The sequence below is a fragment of the Macrotis lagotis genome, chromosome 2 (assembly GCF_037893015.1).
Source record: "Macrotis lagotis isolate mMagLag1 chromosome 2, bilby.v1.9.chrom.fasta, whole genome shotgun sequence".
Lineage (NCBI taxonomy): Eukaryota > Metazoa > Chordata > Mammalia > Peramelemorphia > Peramelidae > Macrotis > Macrotis lagotis.
Genome location: NC_133659.1, coordinates 54,062,326 through 54,087,103, shown reverse-complemented (window position 1 = coordinate 54,087,103; position 24,778 = coordinate 54,062,326). Strand labels below are relative to the sequence as shown.

At 38.5% G+C, this 24,778-nt stretch overlaps 1 protein-coding gene and 1 long non-coding RNA gene across 4 annotated transcripts in view; one reads left to right on the top strand and one right to left on the bottom strand.

Moving 5' to 3' along the window:
* LOC141512707 (uncharacterized) overlaps nucleotides 1-11,226 on the top strand; it is a 43,499-nt gene extending 32,273 nt beyond the window's left edge. For both annotated transcript variants that reach the window (XR_012475581.1, XR_012475580.1), the window contains exons 2-4: nucleotides 967-1,093; nucleotides 1,200-1,363; nucleotides 10,964-11,226. This is a non-coding gene — a long non-coding RNA (uncharacterized LOC141512707). The remainder of the gene's footprint in view (nucleotides 1-966; nucleotides 1,094-1,199; nucleotides 1,364-10,963) is intronic.
* Nucleotides 1-24,778, bottom strand: part of LOC141512702 (carboxyl-terminal PDZ ligand of neuronal nitric oxide synthase protein-like) — a 389,034-nt gene that overhangs the window by 187,560 nt on the left and 176,696 nt on the right. The window lies entirely within an intron of this gene.

Below are 24,778 nucleotides of genomic sequence, written 5' to 3'. Positions count from 1 at the left end.
CAGCCAGGGTTAAATGATTTTCCCAGGATCACACATCTAGTAAGTGACTGAGGTCAGATTTGAACTCAGGAAGGTTAATCTTCCTGACTCTAGGTCAAGTATTCTATCCACTGTGCCACCTAGCTGCTTCATCAAGACAGTTTGTCCAAAGAGAAATAACATACCTAGATTTTAAAAAATCCCCTAAAATAAAACTTGCATCATTCAGGTTTGCTCAGATTTGAGCAAAGAAATACATCTGTCCAGTTTTCTGGGAAAAACTAACATCAGCCAAAAGATGACATTCATGGTTTCAGGTGGAATTAAACCATCCTGCTTTTCATTTTGCAAGGAGAAGTGCCCAGTAGACTGTTGGGACATTCCAATTATGAATGACAACGTGACCATGGACCCCTTGACAATTTGGGGGGGGGATAATTTTCCAATCCCAGTCCCTGACTTATACTCAGGGGGCTAATGTGGCAATTAAGGTAGTTTTAACATTCGGAAATGGACAATTTGAGTATCAATTGGAGATGCATAAATTAGAGCAGTAGTGGAGGGGACAAGCTAAAGTCTGGCAGGGATATAGAGAAGATATTGGGGAGGATTAAAGGTAGGAAAGAAAATAAATTTAGAAATAGAATTAAGGAAATCAAATTTAAGGAAATGTAGAGAGCATGGAGTTGGGAAAGAAACAATGCTCTTTGCTGCCAGTCTTGAAAGATGCTGCCTCTTCCTTCATTGCCTCTGCTCCAGGAAAGTTTGAAGTCCATCTTCTTCTCATAATCCCTCCCCTGACAATAAAAACTGGGAAGAGTTCTAAGCCCACAGCCCAGGGAGTTTACTCAAGCCCTGGACAGTCCAGGGAATCAGACAAAGGACACATTCAGGTGTCATTGAACAAGTCCAAGAAGAGGAAGCACAAGTCATTTCCTCATGTTCTGCCAATGTTCTTTATTTATGATCTCTTTGTTTTTTCTCCAGGAACATTATGGTACATCATCCAATATAGACTGGCTTCTGAGGCATCTTTGTCAAGGACCATGATCCCTAGGGAGGGGCAAGAAGAGAATGGAAAGTAGAGAACAGAGAAATAGAAAAGTTTGTGAAGGTGGGCCATAACAGATCTGGGGAATGAGAATTTACATCAAACTATCCTGTCTCAGGCCAGGTCCCTCAATTTTTTATCTCAATATCAAACATGCTTCTATCCACAGCATTCCCAAGGATCAGTGTATCAGAGAGCAAAATAAAATGACTGTGAACTGGAAGAAAATGATCCTCTAAGCTAAGAAAGGCCCTTCATGGTTTTACATACAACCCTTTCCAAATGATATCTTGAGCTGATGTGGGGAAGACCAGAGTTCAAATGTAACTTCAGGTAGGAGTTATATAAACATGGACAAATCTTTTAACCTCTGTTTGCCTCAGTGTCCTCAACTTTAAAATGGTAATAAAACAGCAACCTACCTCTCATGGTTATTGTGAAGGTATAATAAAAGAATATGTCAAATACTTAGACACTTACTAGCTGTGTGACCCTAGTCAAGTCACTTAACCCAGTTTGCCTCAATTTCCTCATCTGTAACAATGATCTGGAGAAATAAATGGCAAACCACTCCAGTATCTTTGCCAAGAAAAACCACAAATAGTCACAAAGAATTAGATACAATTAAAAATAACTGAATAACAACAGATATCAAGGAAAGATATGAAATAACCATTAAATAAAATATAATAACATTATAGGGCCATGGAACTCTACACAAGTCTTCTCTTTTCTGAGTCATCTTTTTTAACATTCCTCATTCCTATCACTCCTTATCACATAATTAACACGATCAACACTTCTCTCAATTAAAGGCATATCCCTTTAATGACTCTCTAAAGAGTCATTTCAGTTACTAGTAAGTAGTTCTCCCTAGAGGATTATGTGGCCCAAGTACCTTCAGGGAAGTAGTCTCTGCATTAAGATAATGCTTTGGATTTGGGTGATCCATGAAGGTGATGAATTAATTTATTACAAATTTGCTAAAAGCTGATATGACTAAGCCCTGTACATTAGGACTAGACTATAAGCTGTCACCTTGTTATTACTCTGTACAACTAATTCCCCATTGCTAGGCTGGGCTTATAGGCATTCAAACAGTAACTGATGTCAACAATAATGCTAGCAGCCAGGGAACTCACAGAAATCCCAGAGTTTGAGAAATGTCAAAAGGCTTTCAAGCTGAGATTCCTTAGAATACATCTTAGAATACAACCTTGTGCACTACATTCAAATGTGATTCAGTATCAGTTACATATATTCAACCATATTCTCAAGAATCAATTAGCTTTTCCTAAATGGAAAGCTTGACACTATGATTTGGTTTATTCTAGCTCATTCCCTTCCCTAAATAGCAAATACAAGATCAAAGAGTATAACTATTAAAGCTTCAACATTTTAATTGCTTTTTTATGAAAGAAAAAACCAACATATCCTTGAATTCAATCATGTGGCCCTTTCTTTTCTTGTCATTTTCCAATTCAAAATATTTGAATTTTTGAGCCAGCAGTTGGGCTCAAAATATTCAGGACTCTGTAAAATCTTTGCCATCTTGAGGTCTTGCTCCCCTGGAAAATCGATTTCCTTACCATGTTCTTTCCGGTCATATCCCCATCTCCCCTACGGAGCATCTAGAGAGGTCATGGTTTTTCTGTCTAACTGTTGACTATACCCCTGGCAGAAGATTTTGTGATTGGGGTGTGTGGGGGGGGGGGCAGATTCACTATGTTAGGCTCTCTTTAGCCTTTAAATTTCTTCATAACTTGACCATTATTCCTTCTATACTCTGGAGTGTAGTCAGATTAGAAACCTTATTGTTTCTTATACTCCAGCTCCCATCTTCATGCCTTTCAACTGACTGTCACCCCTGCCTGGACTATAAGCCCCCTCATCTCTACCTCTTAGAATTCCTTCAATTCCTGATTCCTCCAGTGGCCAGGGCCCTCTGCTCCAATACACCCATTATTTATTTCGTATATTCTTAAATACATAAGGATTGCCTCCTCTGCTTAAGGTAGAAGATCTCTGAGGGCAAGGACTATTTCTGGTGTGTCTTAAATAGCTAGAGTATCCAAAGCACAGTAGATACTTAATAAATTCTTATTGGTCGATTTAAGCATCATATAGAACTGTAACTTCCTTAAAGGCAAGGACCACATCTTAGACTTCATATGTTGGTATATTAATAACCTAATGGCTTCTGAATAATTAATTCTGAATAACTACATGTTGAATTAAAGAAAATGAGACCAGTAGATGTGTCTAGCCTTCACACATTGCATGTCTCTCACCTGCCTGGGAACAGCATGTATTCTCTCTCAGGAAAAAAAAAAAAGACTGGCTATGAACAGGGCTTTTAGTATGCTTATTCCAAGTGATAAAACAAATGGACAAATAAGTCACAGCTTCACCTTAGATAAGCAGATCTGAATTCCACAATCGGAAGCATAACCTAGGATTTATTTCATAGTATAGTCAATAGCAGGTTGGACTTGGATTCAAATCTTCCCTCTGATGAATGTATGACTCTAGTCGAATTATTTCATCTCAGGACCACTGGACAACTTAAAAATAACAAATTATAGCTCAATGGTCTTTTTGCTTCATTGGAGGGAAACTCTGGCTTAGGTATCTACATATGAAGATATTGAAGGACAGGACCAGAAAAAATCTTCACAAATCCTTTAGCAGTAAACAAAGGGATAGGAGGGGGTGGGAACAAAAAGGGGGTGGGGGTGGAAAGGAAGTGTTTGTCTCAGAGATACACAAAGAACCAACAACAAAGTCAAGGTCAGAGCTCAGAACTCTTGACTTTTGGCTCAGGATGGATACCACCATATAAATAGTCAATTTGGCCCATGACACCTCTCTTGACTCTTAAGTGTGATGCTATATTTATAAAGTCTAGGGAGGGGAAGGAGAGGAGGAAGTGAAAAGAGAAACATTTTTAACTCATTTGGCATATGCACAAACTTGAACCTGATCCACCTCAAGAAACACTTCCAATGATTTATAATCAGAAAAACTGGGAACTTTGGGAGAACATTCACCAGCGCCATGTAAAATCCCATGACTGCAGATACCATTGGAATGAAACCTTCCACAGAACCAAAACAAGTCCAAGATCTACCCAATGGAACCAAAGCATTTCAAAAGCTATCTCAAATGGTGCCCCAGGACACCCAAGGGATGAGGGCAGTTCCTTCCACTCTGATTCAGGAGGCTTTTCTGCTTGACTTAGAATTAGTTGGCACAAACATCCTACTTCATTTCCCAAAAGTATTTTAAATGAAGTCTCCAAATATAGTAGAATTCTCCCAGGCCTGGGGGCTCAGGAGATCAAAGTATTAGAATCATAGTTACTATTTAATGATAATCAAATCAGATCAGTTCTGTGGGTGTCTCTGGGTGTCTCTGTAAAACAAGAGGGAGGATGTGTACTCTGGAATGTAGCCAGATTAGAAATCTTATTGTTTCTCATACTCCATCTCCCATCTTCATGCCTTTCAATTGACTGTCACCCCTGCCTGGACTATAAGCCCTCTCATCTCTACCTCCTAGAATTCCTTCAATTCCTGATTCCTTCAGTGACCAGGGCCCCCTGCTCCAATATACCCATTATTCATTTCGTATTTAAGAGATCCAGATGATCTAAATAGTCATAGAACCTTATGACCTTAGAATGTCAAAGATGGAAGAAACTCTAAGAGATCTCTTAAAGTTTCTTCCATCTTTGACATTCTAAGGTCATAAGGTTCTATGAAAAGTTTCTTCCATCTTTGACATTCTAAGGTCATAAGGTTCTATGACTATTTAGATCTCCAAAGAGTCCAAGGGTTCCCTTCTTCAGTGATTTTGTAAGCTAATTACACAAATTGAATCAGGTCAAAAAAAGAGATCATAACTTTCATCCCAACTACTCTTGGTTCACCCATGTGTTCCACTCGATTTCAAATCATTTGAGCTTGGAAAAACTCTACAATGAATAAGACAATGAAATGAGCCTAAAGACAAAGGTTGATGCCATTGACCCCTTGGCCCTCTCAGGCTCATTGCGGGATTAGAAGAGATGGGTTGAGCTCAGCTTCCCTATTTCCTTGGCCGCTCCAGAGTGATGAATTGCAGCCCTGTCTGCCCCTGTGGGGATCTCAGTTCCTTTGCAGGAATACTGAAGCGGCTTGCCCAGACTTCATTTGGAGGCTTTTCCTTCCAGTCTCACATTCCACCTGGCCGGATGCCAAGTCTCGGAGATGTCAACAGTCACAGAGAGGTGCAAACACAAAAGGGGGAGACTTGGAGTTCTAGCCCTCCAGACTAAACGCTTCTTGAATTTTCCAGTAGAGCAGGTGAAAGCCCCTTGGGTGCTTGCGTAGCCAGCAGAGTGAGTCACCTGCTTGGATGCCAGACAATGCCAGCAACATGCCAGCTGTGTCGAGAGGGGAAGCATCCAGTTCTTAAAAGGATCCCAGATGCTCTTCTTCAGGGAGACTTAAAGGCCTGAGCTCACATGGGGATAGGAACTAAGAAGCTGCATCATAATGAAGATTTTATCACCTCTTGCACCTCCTATGGTCTTTGGGCAGAGAAGTGCCTTTCACCTTGTAACAGCTGTTTGTAACAGCTGCTTCCTGGGTGAGACAGGGTTGGCAATCAGTCCTTACGGCATCATGAAAATGAACAAATGCTTGACATCTTGGAAAGCCCAAGGGTGGAGACTTCTGAATTCTCAAAGCTTGAAAACAAGAAACATTCATTAAGGCAACAACTTGATTACTGAAACAAGATTATTTTTCAAATTGGGCAAGAAAGCCCTGCCTCTCAAAGGTAAGGATGAATCCAAGATAATATCCAAGTTCCTACCAGCTCTAAATTCTAGGATGCCAAATGGGCACAAGTAAAGTTCCACTGTCACTGGCCTGTCTTTGAGGAGTGAAAAGGCAGGCCCCATTCCTCCTGAGACAAGGTTTTGCAGTCTGTTTTTTCTTTGAATAATTGTTTATCCCCAAAACATCTGATCCTACAGAGAAGCTCAGACTGAATACTTCAGAACTATTAACTGCTGCCAGAAATAGCAACTGCTAAGTATCCTAATGAGGAATTATCAACCTTCCCTGCCCTTTGTTCCTCTTGGAAGGGTGACAGTCTCAGGACTTGTGGCCTCTCTCAAGTACAGGCCCACACAAGGAAGGAAAAAGAAAAAGGAGAAAGGGCGACTGATGTGTTGTCCAACACAAGAAACTCACCCAGCCCACCCCACTTCAAACAAGGTCCCCCCACTCAGCATGGGTTCCTTTACACTGGATTATGGCATCAAAGGTGATGATAAGTAGAAATTTGGATAGATGGACAGATAGGGCAGCTAGGTGGTACAGTGGATAGAGCACTGGCCTTGGAGTCAGGAGGAAAGGAGTTTGAATTCAGCCTCAGAGATTTGGCTCCTATTAGCTGTGTGACCTTGGGCAAGTCACTTAACTCTGATTGCCTCACATTCAGAACCCCCTCCAGTTGTTCTGATTCTTATCTGGCCACTGCACCCAGATGGTTCTGGGGGAGAAAGTAAGACTGGTGACTTAGCTCAGGATCCCCTTACTGAAATTCAATGCATGTGGTTATTATGGCATCACCTCCTTGATCCCTTGCTCTTCTTTGAAAATGAAGGACAAACATTAGCTAGACAGACAGAAGCTTTTATTAAACGTTTTCTCTATTCCTCTTAATTGTAATACTTTCCTTCAGTTGATTATTTCTGGTTTATCATGAATGCATAAGATAAATAGTATGTATTAGATAAGTATATATTGTTTGTACAAAGCTGTTTGCCTGGGTTCCTTAAGGACATGGGCTGTCTTTTGCCTTTCTTTGTATCATCTGAACTTAGCACAGTGCCTGCTCAAAGTAGGCACTTGATGTTTACTGACTGACTGGCTGTGGCACTGGGAAATACAAGTGAAAATAGGCAAGACAGTCCCCACTTTGAAGAAACTTACAATCTAGTAGAGGAAGTCAACACATAATTGGGTGCTGGAAACAGGTGGGATCTGGAGACAGGTGAGGGTGAGGTGAAGCATGGCTGAAATTATTTCCCAAAATGATAGTCCTGGGAGACAGATCTGAAGTTGACTTATTCAAGGTCACATGATGAAAAAGTCAGGATTTCAGTTTAGATTCTCTTTTTGACTCCAGATTTCATTATCTTATCTTTTGTTGTTGTTGTTGGGTTTTGTTTTGTTTTTTTGCAAAGCAAATGGGGTTAAGTGGCTTGCCCAAGGCCACACAGCTAGGTAATTATTAAGTGTCTGAGACCAGATTTGAACCCAGGTATTCCTGATGCCAAGGCCGGTGCTTTATCTACTATGCCACCTAACCACCCCTTCATTCTCTTTTCTTCAACATCACACAGCCAACCTATTTTACCCTTGGGTTCTTCTTAAGAGGCTCTAATCAGCCTTCCCTAAGTAAGTTAACACCAAGGGAGAAGGGGAAAGGAGTAGATTTGCTGCCTTTCTCCAGTCCAATCCTGTTCTGCCTTCCTCTTCCTCGTTTTTGAGTCCATCTTCTCTTTTCTTCTAGCTCCTTCCATCTCAGCTGTCAAGCCCAACATGAAATCTGAATAAAGCAGTTTCTGCTAAAGGTTTCAGGAAGCAGAGTGTATCAGTCAGAATTAAAACAAAGCACTCACTATTCATTACTCCTTAATGTCTCTCAGAGAACAGAAGGCTCCACTTAGGGAGAATCTTTAACTTCTCACTTAATCAGCTCCTGCTGCCTACTGGGGGATGTAGTAACCTTTAATGGTGGTTTCCTCCAGTTCAAACCCAAAATAGTGTAGAAAATAAATTCCTTTTTATTAAACTGTACATTTTGTTTTAATTTATTTGTCTTCTGCCTTGTAATTTTCCCAAAGACCAATTAACAGTGAAAGCTCATCTGGCTCAATTTACCCTAGCACATCACTGGTGGTTTGTAGCTCGCTGCCAGCACCAGGAGGGTAGATACTCTCCTTCCAATCTCTAGACCTTGCTCTTATCATTACTGTCATCTTCCATCCATCCCAATTCCTACAACAATAGGACAACCCTAAAGGGAAGAATTCAGCAAATTACTTGCAGATTAGCGCTCTCACCATTCCTCAAGCCCTACAAAGTTTATTCCTGCTTCTGTACTTTTTGCTAATATTGTTGACACTGTTTAAGTTGCCTCTCTCTCTCCTCCATTTGCCTATTTCAAACCCTACCTCCACAAAGTTTTCCTTGCTAACTCAAGACCCTGAAAGACATGAACTCTTATGAGATGACAGATTTTGAATTGGATGGGTCTTTAGAAGCTATTTAGTTCAGCTGCCTCATTTTAAAGATCAAGAAACTGAAATCTGTTGAGAAATAATTCCCCAAAGATCCCTACTTTCAAATTAGGGATAGCTAGCTGGACAGCTCCAATATATGACACTGGCTGCTACAAATAGTTGAGCTTGGAGTTGGTTCTAGGTCCATTGATTCCAAAGCCACTGGTGTTTCAACTACACAATATGACTTCTCTCCCTTTTGTTCCTCCCCTCCATAGCCTTGAATATGGTGTTAAGCACAAAAGCCTTCAATAGATACTTGTGGATTGACTGATCATTGACCCACATAACTTTATCAATCCTTTCAGCACCTCAAAAGACACTGGGAGGTGACCCAGACACAGGTCAGTTTTCAGTATTAGTCATGGACACAGTGATCTGTTCCACCAGGTGATTTGTTTCCAATCTGGAAATCCAACCCTCTCAGTTGAATGCAGAGACCAACACAGCTGAGCCTGCCCAAGCTTAGGGAGCGTGTACAAATATCTGAGTGCACAGATCAGATGCCACCTGATAAAGGAGCTACCCCAGCTGCAGCTCTGCAGGGCCAGAAAGATGGAATCTCTGCCCATGTGCCAAATGGATGGGCATGCTTCAGCACATACCCCCCTCTACCTAGAATTATGTAGATGTCCCAGAAAGCAAGTTAACTCATGGAGATCTAGAGTAATTTCAGTTTGGACTTCCTATTTATAAGTTACTGGCGAGAATGGTTGGTTAATTTTTTTAAAAAGAGGAAAATCTCAAGGATAATACTGTGGTCAAGACCTTTATGACATGAACACCAAATTAGAATATGCCTTATGAATAAAGGAATGGGCAGATGGGAAGAAAGGAATGAATGGATGGACAGATGGATGAAGGAATGAATAAATAAATGATAGGTGGGTAGATGAAGGAAGGAAGGCAGACTTATGTCTGGTAAATTGGGAGATAGATTAATGGAATGGAATAAGAATCAAATTAGGTATTGGGGAACCTAGCATCCTAGGGTTGGTTCTATAACTGTTTTACCTCTCTATATTTATCTGTCAAACACCGATAATAATATATGTCCCTACTTATTTCCCAGGGCTACTGTGGTAATAAAACCAGATAAGGTACATGAAAGTGCTTTGAAAAGTATAAAGTGCTATACAAACATAAAGTTTTATTATCACACACTGATTTTTATAGCAGAAACAGACTTTCATGATCATGTTTTTATCCCTTGCTCGGGACCTGGATTTTTGTTTGGGGGTTACCTTCCCCACTTTCTACCATTATGATTTACACCAGGGGTTAGAAAACTATAGTACTCGAGTCAAATCTGAACCACTTATTTTTTGTCCAACCCTCCTTTTCTTAAATACAAAAAAGGCAGTCAGCTGAATAGTTTATGGACCCATAATTTATACTAATCTGCTAAAGACTAAAAAGACAAGTTACTTGGTAATAGAATCTCAGAACTAGAAAGGACCCCAAAAGTCAAAGTCTCGATTCATCCCTAAAAAAACACACCTTGGGGGGCAGCGAGGTGGCACCATGGAGTCCAGTGGACCTGAGTTAAAATCTGACCTCATCATTTGGGTTCAGATTGGCTACAAGTAAATGTAAATAGCAAGTCACTTAACCTCATTGCCTTAAATAAATAAAAAAAAAGAGGAAAAAGCATATCCTCAACAACACCCCCTTCAAGTGTGTTTAAAAGACCTACAGTGATAGGAAATGTATAAGTGAGGCAGCTCAATTCACTTATGGTCAACTCTAGTTATCAAGAAGTTTTTCCCAATGATTTTCCTTGTGAAGACATGCAGAATGAATCATACCCCTCTTCCCCATGACAGACTTTCAAATATTTGAACACAGTTTACATGTCTTTCCTAAATCTGTTTTTCTTTAGGCTAAACATTAACAGTTACCTCCTTTAATTCTTATATGGCATAGTCTTGCCATCCAATCTGGTATGCATTCTGACCAGGAAAGTAAATGACTAGACCATTACTTTTCTTGTCCTGGACATTAGGCCACTCTGAGAATAGCCTAAAATTGCATGAATTATTTAAGCTGTCACACACTACTAATTCATAATGGGTTTCTAATCCACTACCCCCCCCTTTATTTTTCAGACAAAATGCTGCCTATGACACCACCTTTTCACAAACCCAAAACATCAACTTTATAAGTTTAAGACTTATGATTATCATTATTGAATTTCATCCCACTATATTCGTCCCAGCCTTTCTAGCCTGATAATATCTCTTGGAATCTGACTCTTTTATTCACTGTACTAGCTATCCCTTGAGGCCTAACACTATCCATCAATCAGATAACTGAGTCATCTATGTATGTCCTTATCTAAGCTATTGATAAAAATATCAAACAGCTGCAGGCTGAACAAAGCTATGCACTGATCCACTTCACTGGAGACCTCCTTCCAAGAAAACATTGAAACATTAATGACTAAGTTTTGGGTTTGACTTTCTACCAATTTCAACTGCCCTAATTGTAGTATCATCTAGCCTGTATTTTTCTATTAATTTCTCTTGGAATCTCAAGTCTCCATTTTATTGGCCTTGATTTCTCTCTCAATCCTGTTTCCTGGATTTCAGACTTCTACACCATGCTGTTTCATGTGAGAATTTCCTTCAGCATCTTTAGCCTCCTCAAGCTGGAACACCCATCTACCTCATAGTCCTTTCAACTCATCTCTTCTGGAACATCTGCTCCCTTCTCTAGTAGTGAGTTGTTCTTGGATCCTCCATTTTGTGGAGGTACCTAGTAAAGCCTTTCTTCTCCTCCTTCAAATCTAATTCCATTGCCAAAAACAAACAAAAAAAATTAGAGCAAATATCTGTATAACAAAGAAGTTTCTAGGCCCCCAAGTAATGAATGGCTCATCCAGTATTTGAAACAATAAAATCTACTCTAAAGAAATAATTTAGCAGTTCCTTGATGTTAACCACACTGGAATGTGACCTATGGCTTTAAAAAAAATCATCATTTCATATATAGATTCATGGGAGGAGATTCATTATATGAAAGCTTTTACCTAGAAATGTGGATAAAGGAGGGACAAAGTTCATCATCAAGGTCATCAGTACCTAGGGTCAGTCAATGCTCATCTCCCTCTCTCTGTCTCTTACTATTCTCTCAAACTTTTACTGAAGGCAGAATTCAATTAGGGCAGGCTGTTGGAGGAATGCTCTGCCTCAGTTTGTCAGTGGCATCTTGATTAAAAACACCAACCCAGATAATGAGCATTCTCCCCATTACAAATATTTTTTAATCCTTCAGCATTTGAAATGCATTATACACCTCACACAAAAAATACTGGTCAGTAGCAGAATTAGTAAAAAGTAGCAGAATATTAGATGTTCATTTCTTAATAAGACCCATTAGGATATTATAAGCAAAAGTAACAAATACTTTTAGTTTGATGTTTACATTCTCCCAACCCCATGCCCTTGAATTATTTTACAGGTACTTCTCTGTTTATACATTGCATCCCTCCAGGAGAAAGGAAGCTTCTTAAAAGCAGGTCCTGACTTTCCTTTTACCACACCTCAGAACAAAAAGCTCCAGTGTCTCCCAATTTCTGATAGAGTAAAAATTCACTCTGGCTCTCCCAGACAGGCTAACAGTAGAACCCAGACCAAGCCCCACCTGGTATCCTTTGGGTTCAGACTGGCTTCAAGTGAATGTAAATAGCAATTGTTTCTGTTTTGAACAGAAATTTCCGAGTATTTTCCCCTTCCAGATTGATTTTTTTTTTGGACTAGGTAAAAGGAGCCATTCTTTGCTTCATTTCTTTCTTAACTAGCCTACATCACTAAGTGACCCCTACCTCAGTGAAACTAAGACCTGTTACAGACTTTAGCTTAAAAATGTCAAGGTCTCCCACTGTATCCAGGGTCATATTCAGTCATTCTAATCCATATCTGACCACTGGACCCAGATGACTCCTGAGGAGAAGGTAAATCTTTAAACATTTTCCCATTTTTCCTTCACTTAAATTCAATTCTCTTTCAGGTCATGCCATCACATCTTTGAAAACAAAGAACAAACCACAACAATATATCCTCGGAGTCTGTTTAATTAGAATAATAATTAAATATAAAGATATATTAAACACATTATAATAGATATAAAGTATAAATATGTTACATATATTAAATATATTAGTTATATAAATATAACTACTATAATAGTGCCATTGTGTACTGACATTAAAATAATATATTAATATAATATAAATATAATAATAAAGCACCCTAAAGGTGCTTAATAATAAAAAACAAGCAGTGATTGACTGCCTAATATGTTTACTTTGTAGGTATATTTGTATCCTCCAACAAAATGGAATATCTTTACAGGCAAGACTGTTGCATTTTTGTCTTTGTATTCTCACCACCTTGTGCAGTGCCTCATGAGTATGAGCATTTAGTACATTCTTACTGGAGGGGATCTGGCTGTAAAGAATTTAAATTTTTTTCGAGTGTTTTCAGCTCTATTCTGTTCCTTAGTATTTCTGCTTTGAATGGCTAAGGGTTAAATGGAAGATCTTCCATTTTAAAAGTTATGTTTTCATTTTTTGTCCAATTCATAGAGCTAATCAACTCTTTATTAACTAGACTTGTTTGGTAAGAGTCTATTTAGGAAATCAAACACAACAGATCATCTAAGATCATTTATACCACAAAATCTCAATAAATCAAAATTTCAATTAGTCAGAATTTGGAAGTAAATTCTACTATAAGGAATTAGAAGCATATCATAAATCAACAAAACAGATATATTGGGAATTAAGGTTTTTTGAAAAAACCCAAGTTTCTCTCAAAATGGAAGACAAGGCAGAACATTGAATAAAATGCAAATTTCAAATCACTGCTCTGTCACTAACTATCTCTGTGGCTTTGGATAAATTCTCTTACCTAACCACTCTAGGTCTCAGTTTTCTCCTCTGTAAAATGAGGTGTTAGACTAGATAACTACTGAGGTCTCATTAGTCCTAAAGTGATGATCCTGTGAATGTTAATTTTATGAATTTGAGAGTACTTGATTTTCAATGATTCACTCTATGAAGGATACAAAGCCGAAATGTACAGCACAATCTAGAATTGAGTTGGCCTATCTCTCCTCATTTAATACCTGATCTGTTCTGGGGAAGCACTGAGGAAAAGAGAGGGATTTGGAAAAGAATAAACAAATTAATTATGTGTTTTGGCCCTTGAGTGTTATGTCCAAATGTCCTTCCCTTCCAACTAAGCAACAATCTCCACACTCAACTCAACAGTGAGTATGTCAAGGATCAAGTGAGAAGAAAATCAATAAGATAATAATTATTATAATAATGCTCTAAAACTTAATGGTTTATGGTTTGCTAAGAGCTTTAATGGGAACAAAGTTATCCATACCTCTGGGTAACAGCAATGTGATTATATGCAATGGAGATTTTATCAATTATTGTTGACCACAGAGAATTGTGTTTCCAAGGTGACCGACCTGACACCGAGGAAACTGCCCAAAGAAGCGGCAAGAAAACTATTTCCTTGGGGACAAAGCTAATATCTAAGGTTACAGCTGTACTCTCTGAAAGCCTAGTCAACAACTCTGACAATTGTAATAGTAATTGTAGCACAGTAAGAGAAGTGCTAGATATGGAGTCAGAGGATATGAGTTTGAATTCCAATTCTGCCACTTGACCCTGGTGACCATGGACAGGTCCATTAACCTCTTTGAATATCAGTTTCCTGATTTGTAAAACAAGATTAGACTAGCTGGTTTCTAAGATCCATTGTCACTCCAAAGTTATGAACCTATAATACTGAATTTAGATGACTATCTTTCACCAGGAGGTACAGATAGCAACATCATCATCATCCCTTTGAATCCTATGTGATTCTTTTTCCATGCCCCCCCCCCAAATCCTCCATAAAGGACTTACCCCCATGTCCTGGAAGTTTTCCTCTACCCCATGTCCTGGAAGTTTTCCTCTAAGTCTCTCAAAGACAAGTTCAGGGAATGTATGTGTATGCATGGACACACCTGTGTGTACTTATACACTTATGTACACATATAATTTATGGATAAGGACATCTATGTGTTCATATGGAGACAGGTATATGCCCTTACATATTCACGTGCAGACATGTGCATGGACATAAACATCCCCCTTTTGGTAATCCTACTCCCCAGGTCAACAATGTAATTCCAAGTGTCCTGGACAAAATACAAATCACAACACAAAGATAAATGTGTAGAAAGTCCTATTTCCTCATATTTAAATAACATTTTATATATCTTATCTCATTTTATCCTCACAATAACCCTAGGAAGTAGGTTTTATTATTATTATTATCATTATCATTATCATTATTATTATTATTATTATTATTATTCCTTGTACTGATTCACATTTAAAAAGTTTCCAACCAAATGATTCCTCTTAACACATATCTATAAACAACTTTGGGCAACTAGGTGATATGATAGATAAAGTGCTGGGCCTAGAGTCAGGAAGATCTGAATGCAAATCCAGCCTCAGATACTTTTTTAATTGTGTGACCATGGGAAAGTCACCTAACCCTGTTTGCCTCAGTTTCTGTATATAAAATGAGCTAGAAAAAAAATGGCAAACCATTCCAATATCTTTGCCAAGAAAATCCCATATAGGATCATGAAGAGTTGGAAAAAGACTGAAACAACTGAACAAAACATAATTAACTCTCCAACCTCTTTAATGTGGGTAGTTGAAATGTTTACAAATCTCCCTATCTCTCCCACAGTCTCTTTGTCCTTCTAAAACCACAAGGTTGAGGGCCACTGTTTGAGATTATGATTATTTGTCTAACATTTATTGTCTAACTGGCTATTCATCCATATTAAATACTCAAAAAGAAAAACTGTTCTCCTCAATGTACTGATGAGAAAACAGCAGCTGATTTCAACGACTGGTCCAAGTCCATATGGTGAATCACAGCAAGGAAAACAAATCCCAATATCCTGACATCAAGAGTCATATATTTTGAGCAGATGTCCATTGATTGGAGAATGACTAAGCAAACTGTGATACCTAAATGTATTGAAAGGTTACTCTTCTGTATGAAATTGTAAATATGAAAAATTCTGAGAAGCACAAAAACATTTAAATGAACAGATATAAACTGAAGTTAACAACTAGGAAAATAATGTACACAGAGATTACAACATTGGAAATGGACAGAGCAACAACAAAACAATCAAAACTGCATGTTACAAAATTATCATGATCAGCCTTGGCCCCAAATAAGAGATATAAGAAGATGCTTTTCCCACTTCTTTGCAGATGAGGAGAACCATAGGCATGAAACTCCTATGGGACTGTCATACCACATTTTTTCAGCAAATTGGTTAATTTTACCAGATTTCTTTTTTTTAAACAAGAGATGACATTTGGGGAATGAGTGAGTGAAGAGGATAAATTAGGAAATGTAGGTATTATAAAACAGTGATTTAAAAAAGAATCACAGACTCTGAGATGAAAGAATTCTTAAGAGGTGAATGAGTTCAGACTTCTCCTTTTACAGATGAGAAAACTAAGAGGCAGAGGAAAGTGAGACTTGACCAAAGTCAAACATCTAGTAACAAAAACAAAAAAATCCAGAAAATGAAATATTTAAGTATGAAACACTAACAGGTGCGAATTGGGAGCAAGGCAAACTAGGACTTAGCTCAGTGTTTTGATTCCAAGTACAGTGCTATTTGCATTTTATCAAATAGCCCTCTTGTTTTTCAAAGACCTCATTTCTTCCAGACCCTAATTAAGTACCCAAAACATTATTGTTAATCCAAAATAAAAGGTGTTAGATTCAGAAAACCCTGGAAAGATTACACTGATGCAAAGTGAAAAGAGCAGAACCAGGAGAACACTTTCTGCATTTTTTCATGTTTTTCTCTCACTTTAGGTTTGTGTCTTCTTTCACAACATGACTAATATGGAAATGGATTTTGCATAAATGAACATGTGCTCCCTATATCAAATTGCTTATTCTCTCAAGGAAGGGAAAAGTGAGGGAGAGAGAAAATTTGGAACTCAAAAACATTTTAAATGAATGTGAAAATTGTCTTTATGTGTAACTGGGGAAAATATTATATAAATGTTATCAGTTTAAAATAACTAGACAGACTTATTAATCTCAAAGTACAAATAAACAAATAAAGATTGGGCCTCTTTCACCAGCCAACAGTATGGTTTTTCTAGACCCCCAGGCTGTCTCTATGTGTGTCTGGTTCAAGTTTAAATACTGGGCGTACCCTAAACAGGAGAGGAGAGCCTGGGAAAATCCCAGTGATTCCTAGAGTAAGTATGAGGAAACCTTCTTTTCAGGGTACTGATGTAACATTACCAACTCAGAAGAAGTGGATAGGTTTAAACCATAACTCAAGAAAGATAACAGATAAGTCATAAAGGTCTTTGTAGATAGATCTTAGGGCAAACAGTAAGAGATTTGCCCATGTCTGCAGACAAGAGCTGGTCAGTAGGTCCTTCTCTTCACACTTAGAATAAGGAAGGAAGAATTCAGGAAGTCAGCATTGAGCCAGCATCCTTCAGCAGTCAGGGGGCTCTGCAGGCAAACACACATGGAAAGATTTACTGGGCTACATCCAGAGAAAACAAAAACAGAGAGGAAGAAAGGGAACAATAGGCCCAAAGTGGTAGGGTTATTTTTTGTCTTGTTTTACAAGACAAGAGGAAGGAGGGTGAGAAGGACAAGAAGAGTGTGTCCTCTGTTCCTCTCTCCCAGGTAGGACTATAGGAATGTACATTGAGAATCCAAGGCAGAATCATCCCAAAGAGGAAAAGGGAACCTTCAGGCTGTCATGATAAAGGTAATAGATGGAGATCGGTGCCCAGAAGATCCCAAGAGACTGACCTATTGTTCATTTACATGGACAATGGACTGGAATGGATAATGGGTTAGAAGGTAAGTGATTTGGGTTTTCAATCCACCTCTGCTATTAACTAGGGAGGTGATTTAGGGCAAGTTTGGGGCCATATACCGGGCTCTCTACAAAGGATTCAGAAACAAGAATGAAATAGCCCCTGTCTTTAAGGAGCTTATATCTAATAAGAAATACAGTATTCCCACTGAAAGTCAAAAGACAGGATTGTTGAGAAAGTTAATAGCATCTGAGGGCTGAAGGAAAGGTCTCAGGCTTTTCAACCTCTTTACTTTTTACGCTTTACTAATGTACTTACCCCACAGACTTTCCACAGTAGAGCATCCCCTCCTCCATGATTGTGCAAGGCCTGATTTGGTCACACTTTTTCTCCCCTCCTGAAGTTTTGATACCTCTAGCATGGACATTTCTACCTCTCTCCTCTTTTTACCTCCCTTCTGTGTGTTGTGTTGTCTTCCCCCATTAGAATGTAAACCCAATGAGGACAGACTCTTTTTGCTTCTTTTGTATACTTATTGCATAACACGATTTTTGGTACATAGTAAATGAGCATTTACGAATAAATATTTGTTGCATTGCAAAAGGTTGCACTTGAGCTAAGACTTTAAAGAAACTAAATTCTCTGAATCATTTTTTAACTTGTACACAAAGTGGTGATATATCAAAGGTACCTTCCAGAATATGATCTGACTCAGAGTAATCATCAGGAGGAATACTGGAGGAAGGAAGGAAGGAAGGAAGGAAGGAAGGAAGGAAGGAAGGAAGGGAGGGAGGGAGGGAGGGAGGGAGGGAAGGAAGGAAAAAGAAAAGATAAAAAGGAAGAAGAGAGAAAAATAGAAAGGGAAGAAGGGAGAATGGAAAGGAGGAAGGAAAAAGGAAGGAAAGAAGAGAGAAAAAAGGAAAGAAGGAAAAGAGAGAAAGAGAAAATGAATGATAAAAAGAGAAAGAATGAATGGAGGGAGGAAGATAAGAAGGAAGGAATGAAAGAAGGAAGGAGGAAGGGAGAGAAAGGAGAAAAAAGGAAAGAAGGAAAAATAGAGGAAGAAGAAAGGAAGGAGGGATGAGGAAGAAGAGAGAAAGAGGGAGGGTGGAAGGGAAGAAAAGAACAAGATAAAGCAAAATCTAATCTTTGAGGTTCCAGAGTCCAGGGGGTGGAGCCTGAGTCCTGAGTGGGGGGGCGGATGAGAAACCCAGTATGGCCAGCAGGCAAAATGGACTAACCAGAGAAGCCTCAGTGCATTATTGCAAATGTCCTATTGACTTTCCATCACTTGGACACAAAATCATTTCTGGTTTCTAATCAAGCTGGGCAGCAACAACCTCACATAGACAAAGTTTTGAACTTGAGGTGGCTACACCAGGCCTGTGCTGTGTTATTTATCCAAAATTTCCAGAGGTTGCTCCAAGGGTTTGAAAAACTTGAACCAACAGGCAGAAACCAGAGCCAAGTGCAGCTTGGGCAGCTCACCTGCTGCACAGTTATTAGAAGCCTCCAGGAGCGGTGGTCTCCTGATGTGACAAAGGAAGGGAAGGAGGTTCAGACATACAATGAAGGCTGGTAATAAGAGAGCTTGATTATTATAGCCAGATGCCCGCTTCCCTCTTCTGCTTCCAATACACTCTGAGAGGTCCTTATTAGTGGCTGCACTGAACAATGGAGTCCTGACAGAAAAATTATCTATTGGAAAAATGACTAAGATGGAGTTCAGATTCAGGTGAGCAAAGTAAAAAATTTCCATAAACCAAAAGGAAAACCTAGAATCAGAATTATATAACAGGACCTGAATTTTGATGATGACAAGAAAAAATTAAGTTGAAGAAAGGAAAAATATTTTAACAGAAAAAAAAACTTCTTCAATATACTTTCTGCTTCTTATGTATAAATTCATTTCAGGAAGTCTTCATTGGTTTTTGACAGAACAAAAGGTGAGTCCATGGTCTGACACAGAATTCTTACTTAATGAAACTGGACTCCTAGGGGCAGGTTAACACCCAGACCCAAATCCATTGAAGTAGCTTCAAGAAGAAGAAGCCAATGAGATATAAGGAATTGGACATGTTTAGCCTGAAGAAAAAAGAGTGAGGTGGAATAGATTAGCTGTGTTCAAGTATCTGAAGGGCTCTTATGTGGAAGAAGAATGAGACTTGGTCTAAATGGTCCCACAGGGCAGAACAAAAGAACAATAACAGGAAACATTTGAAAGGAGGCAGCCATCTTATTGTTCAGCCATTTCGGTCATAAGCCCATTTGGAGTTTTCTTGGCAGAGATACTGGTTTGCCATTTCCTTCTTCAATTGATTATACAAATGAGAAAATAGAGACAAATAGGGTAAAGTGACTTGCCCAGGCTCACTGAGTTAGAAAATATCTGAAGTCCAGATTTGAACTCAGGAAGATGAGCCACCTAAAACATCTGAACAATTAGAATTTTCAAAATTGTGAATGCCCTTTCTTAAGAAATTATAGAGTTCTCCCTCACTGGAGTTCTTCTAAGTCAAGGCTGGATGACCTAGGGTATGTTGGGTTTTGGCGGAGGTTTTGATTGGCAATAGGGTTAAATGACTTGCCCAAGGTCACACAGTTAAAGTAAGTATTAAGTGTCTGAGGTCAAATTTGAACTCAGGTCCTCCTGACTCCAGGGTAGGTGCTCTATCCACTGCACTACCTAGTTTCCCCTGGGTTATGTTTAATAGGAGATTCCCATAGGACCATAAATGAATCTCAGAAATTCTCTAACAAAATGATCTTATTTTAGAGATGAGGAAACTGAGGTCCATAGAGTTTGTATTACTCACTCAAAGTCACCGGGGTAACAAGAGGTCAAATGTGAACCCATACCTTCTGGCTCCAGATCAACTACACTAAGCTGCCTCACCTGTTCAGTTCAAGTCATTGGATACTCTCTACTATTACTCTTTCCAACTCATAAATTCTTGTTTTTCTATGATACTACTCTTAAGTAAGTCTAGAATGAGAACATGTCCAGGCTTATGTACAGAAGAATGAGGACCACCTCATATTATAGGAACCACCAAAAAACAAAAGTTATATTTATCTAAATGTACCAGAAGGATTTTTTAGCATAATGTCTGCCATTAGGTTACATACTTACCAACTTCTTCCTTCCTCCCTCTTTTTCTTTCTCCATCATAGTGCTCTCCATAAACACAAGACTTTTAATACATATTTTTAATACATGTGTCATAGTAAATAGAGAGCATAGAGATTCATCTTCCTGAGTTCAAATCTGGTCTGAGACATAAGTTGTGTGAGCCTGAGCAAGTCACTTAACCCTGTATGTCTCAGGTTCCTCACATGTAAAATTGGACTGGAGAAGGAAATGGCAAAACCCCCTCCAGAGAAAGACCCAAATGGGATCACAAAGAGTCAGATATGACTGGACAATGAAAAGAATAGCTAAATTTTGATAGGGTTTGGAAGGAAGGGAAGACTGGGAATAAGAAATTAGGCAAAGGAAGTCATTTTGTGAGATGCCTCAAATGAACCCTATACAAGTGAAACTAAAATGACTTGGATATCTTTATCCTCTAAGGTTGCCATCACAAACACTTCAGTTCAGCCAACATTTATCAAACATATATATAATATATATGTATATTATAAGAAAGGAACCATAATAAGCTAAACTGAAAACTAAATGGAACTTTCTATCTCCAAGCCTCTTTTAGAGGACAAGAGCACTGCTTTTGGAAACAGAATATTTGGGGTCAAATTCCAACTCTACTATTTATTGTTAATGTCACATGAAAAAGTCACTTAACCTCTCTGGGTTTCATTTTTCTCATCTAAAAAAAGGGACTGGTGAGACTAACTGATTCTAATGTTCGTTCCATTTTTACATTATAATCCTCATTTTAAGCAGTACCATTTTCAGATGTAGAATACTGGACTGGGTGGACCAAATTTAATCCACTATGAAAAATCTTCTTTTCTTAGGGTGGGAAACCCTGGCTAGAAACACCCCAGAAAAATGTGAATGTATTTGCGAAGATAATTAATTGTGTACCTGATCCCTAGAAATGAATAATCTTTAACAAATAGGATAGGATTATTCCAGTGAAACCTTGATATTGTAAGTTTCCGAGACATTTTGTCTAGAGAGGAATCAAAAAAGTGAGTAGTACTTACTCCTAATAAGGCATCAGATCTTAGAACCTGCCTATGCTCAGCACCCAAAACTGAAAAGAGTCAAATAGACTTGGTCATGGTAGGGGCCCAACTGTCTCCTTAACTGTCATCTGACTAAGGAATAGAAGCTGTGGGTGGTCTTAATCATAGAATCTTTAGATCTTAGTGTCAGGATGAAATTCAGATGCCAACCAAAGCAGAAGTCTTTCTGAAATATCCCTGAGGGAAAAAAATCCATTCAACTTTAAAGACCTCCAGAGACAGGGAAGTCATTGACCCTGGAAACAGCTCACTCTGTTTTAAAATAAGTTATTGATTCTACTAATAGTGATCTAAAAATCTCTTTAATTTCTACTCACTGCTTCTAGTTCTGCTCTCTAGGACTAGATAGAATAAGTCAATGTTCTCTATCAATAATCAATCAATAAGAATTTATTAGCTTGTGATTAAGCCCTTGGAATAAAAAAAATACAAAAACAGTCCCTGCCCTCAAGTAGCTTACTATCTAATGGGAGAAGATATAAGAAAGAAGCTGAAAGGGGTGAAGAGAGGCACTTTATATAATTGCATATGATGACCTCATAGCCTCCCATGCCAATTTTCTTTCCAGCTATGGGAGGTCTTTCCTGATTTCCTCTATTGGTTCTAAACCCTCCTCAAAATTTATCTTATATTTCTTGTCTGCATAAATGTTACATCTACAAAAATACATATAAATTATATGTAAGATCCAGGAGGACCAGACCTGCCTTACATTTTGTCTTTCTACCCTTAAAATCTATCACAACAGTTTTCTACATAATAAATTAAATCTATAAAAGGAGAAGACTGGAATGACCTTTCTAAATCTATGATGCTACAAAATTTGTAATACAAATGCAGGACCTTATATTTAGCCTCATTATTTGGTGCATCTTCCCCATTTGTTGATAACATTTTGGATTCTGGTTCTATAACTTATAGTATTCACTAGCCTGCCCAGAGTTCACATAACCAGAAAATGTCAGAGGCAAATATTGTTCATTCCTGAGAAAACAGTTCCCCTAATCATCCATATGATTGGTAATTCAATTTAGACTAGATCTAGAAATTTGTTACTGATCTGAATCATTTTCCATATGCTCCATTTTCTGTGTTGATATTTCCCATTAAATCTCACTCTTCCTAAAGCAAAACATTTATTCTTACAGTAAAAAGCTTTGGAGGCATGCTATGACCAATGTCTACAAGATGCCAGGAGTCTTGGCCCTAAGCAATTTGGTGTGTGGCTGACTTGGTTAACACAACTTTACCATGACCTGGCTTGTCAGCCTTCAGCTGATGTATGTTTTAGTTTTATTTGTCACACATGCCTCCACAGAAAAAGGATACTTTCAACAGGACCATTTCAGGGTTTCTGAATAGCAGCAACTATATCATATGATAAGTCTGATCACCCTGCAAGAGAGTGTGACTTTGGGTAGAGAATCAGGACTGAATATATTTTGATTTGTCCATAGACCTTAAGTAGGAAAGACATTCCCAAGATTTGTTCCCTGCCTTGGCTTATCTCAGCATTTTCAATGGTTGTCTTGGAATTCTCCCCCTTTTTTGCTGATCTCATCAGGATAACAATATGATTCTCCTGCATAGACAGTCAGGATAAGATATGTTGGGCTGTTCCTACTTCTGTCTTATCTTCACAACTGACTGCTCAAAGGAAGGACTAAAAATGGACCATTTGCTGCTTTCCCAAGGAAAAAGAGAAAAATCTTTATTTGGGGGAGGGAGGAGAATAAAATGAGAAAAGGAATGACCCATACAGAAGGAAAGAGAGAAATCAATTTTGATAACAGCCTGTTAATCTCATTAAGTAAATAAACAGGACTGTGCATTCTAATCACAGCTCTTACCAGGAAGCTTTAGAGGAAAGTGAATAAGTTATCTGTCATCTCCATAGAAGCAAAGGCTTTATTCATTCTGTCACCTTGATTTCTCTTTGTAGACATCTATTGATGAATTTTGCTATAATAACAATAATAGTAGCTAGTGTGTAAAAAGGGTTGCACTTGGAATCAGGAGGATCTGGGTTCAAATCCTACCTCAGACATTTTACTAGTAGTATCACTTAACCTCCAAATACCTTGGTGTAAAATGGCTATAATAACAGCATCTTTCTCCCAGGATTATTGTAAGGATCAAATGAGAGATTTGTAAAGTACATTGCAAACCTTTATAAATTATATAAATGTTGTGATTTTTGTTTTTATTGTAACAATCCCACATCTTACAAATCAAAATGGGGAGCTCATCCAATCACCTAAGATTTTCCTTTCCATTCTTCTTTCCCCTTAATCCCCTCCATGGACTCCTCAGTCCTATGACATTGACCTCCCTGCTCTTCCTTGAACAATCAATTCTATCTTCTTACTCAGTAAATTTTTAGTGACTGTCTTTGAATTCTCTCCCTCTTTTTTCTCTCTGCCTCCTATATTTCCTAACTTCCTTCTGGTATCAACTCAAATCTCACTTTCTGCAAAAAGTGTCTGGATCTAAATACTAGTGGCTTCTCTGAGTTTATCTCTAATTTATCCTGCATATGTTTCATTTACACATATGTTTATATCACATATTTACATCAATGTGTGCCTACAATGTGCCATACACTGTGGGAGAGAGAACAAATAAATCTACACAGAGATAAGCCATACACAGGAGGACTAGGAAATAATTAACAGAGGGAAGAAGGTGCCAGAATTGAGAGGCATTGGAAAAGGTTTCCCATAAAAGTAGAATGTTAGCTGGACGTGTCAATAATCAAGGAAGCTAGAGGATAGAGATGGGGAAGAAGAAGAGCATTCCAGGTATGGAAGAGAATCAGAGAAAATGTTCAGAGTTTGTGAGATGGAGTGCCTTGTTTCTAGAACAGCAAGGAGGAGGCTGTGGGTACCAGAGAGGATTTTGTATTTGATTCTGTAGTTAATGGGGAGGCCCTAGAGTTTATTGACTGTGGAGGTGACAAGATTAGACCCATGCTTTAGGAAAATCATTTCAGTGACTGAATAAAGGATGGCATAGAATAAGGAGAGACCTGAGACAGGCAAACCCAGCAGCAATAGTCCAGAAGAGAAGGAAGTATATCAAAACATGCCTCAAAGACAAAGATGTCTCAAAAATTGGTGGATGTTGACAGCATATCGATTAGGGGTCTCCCCCATTAAATGGGAATTATCTGAGAACAGGGACTATGTCTTTCTGCCTTTCTTTGTATTCTCTGCACTTAATATGGTACCTGATACATAGTAGGCAATTAAAAATTGCTTGCTGATTTGACTAGACTCATTTTCATATTCTC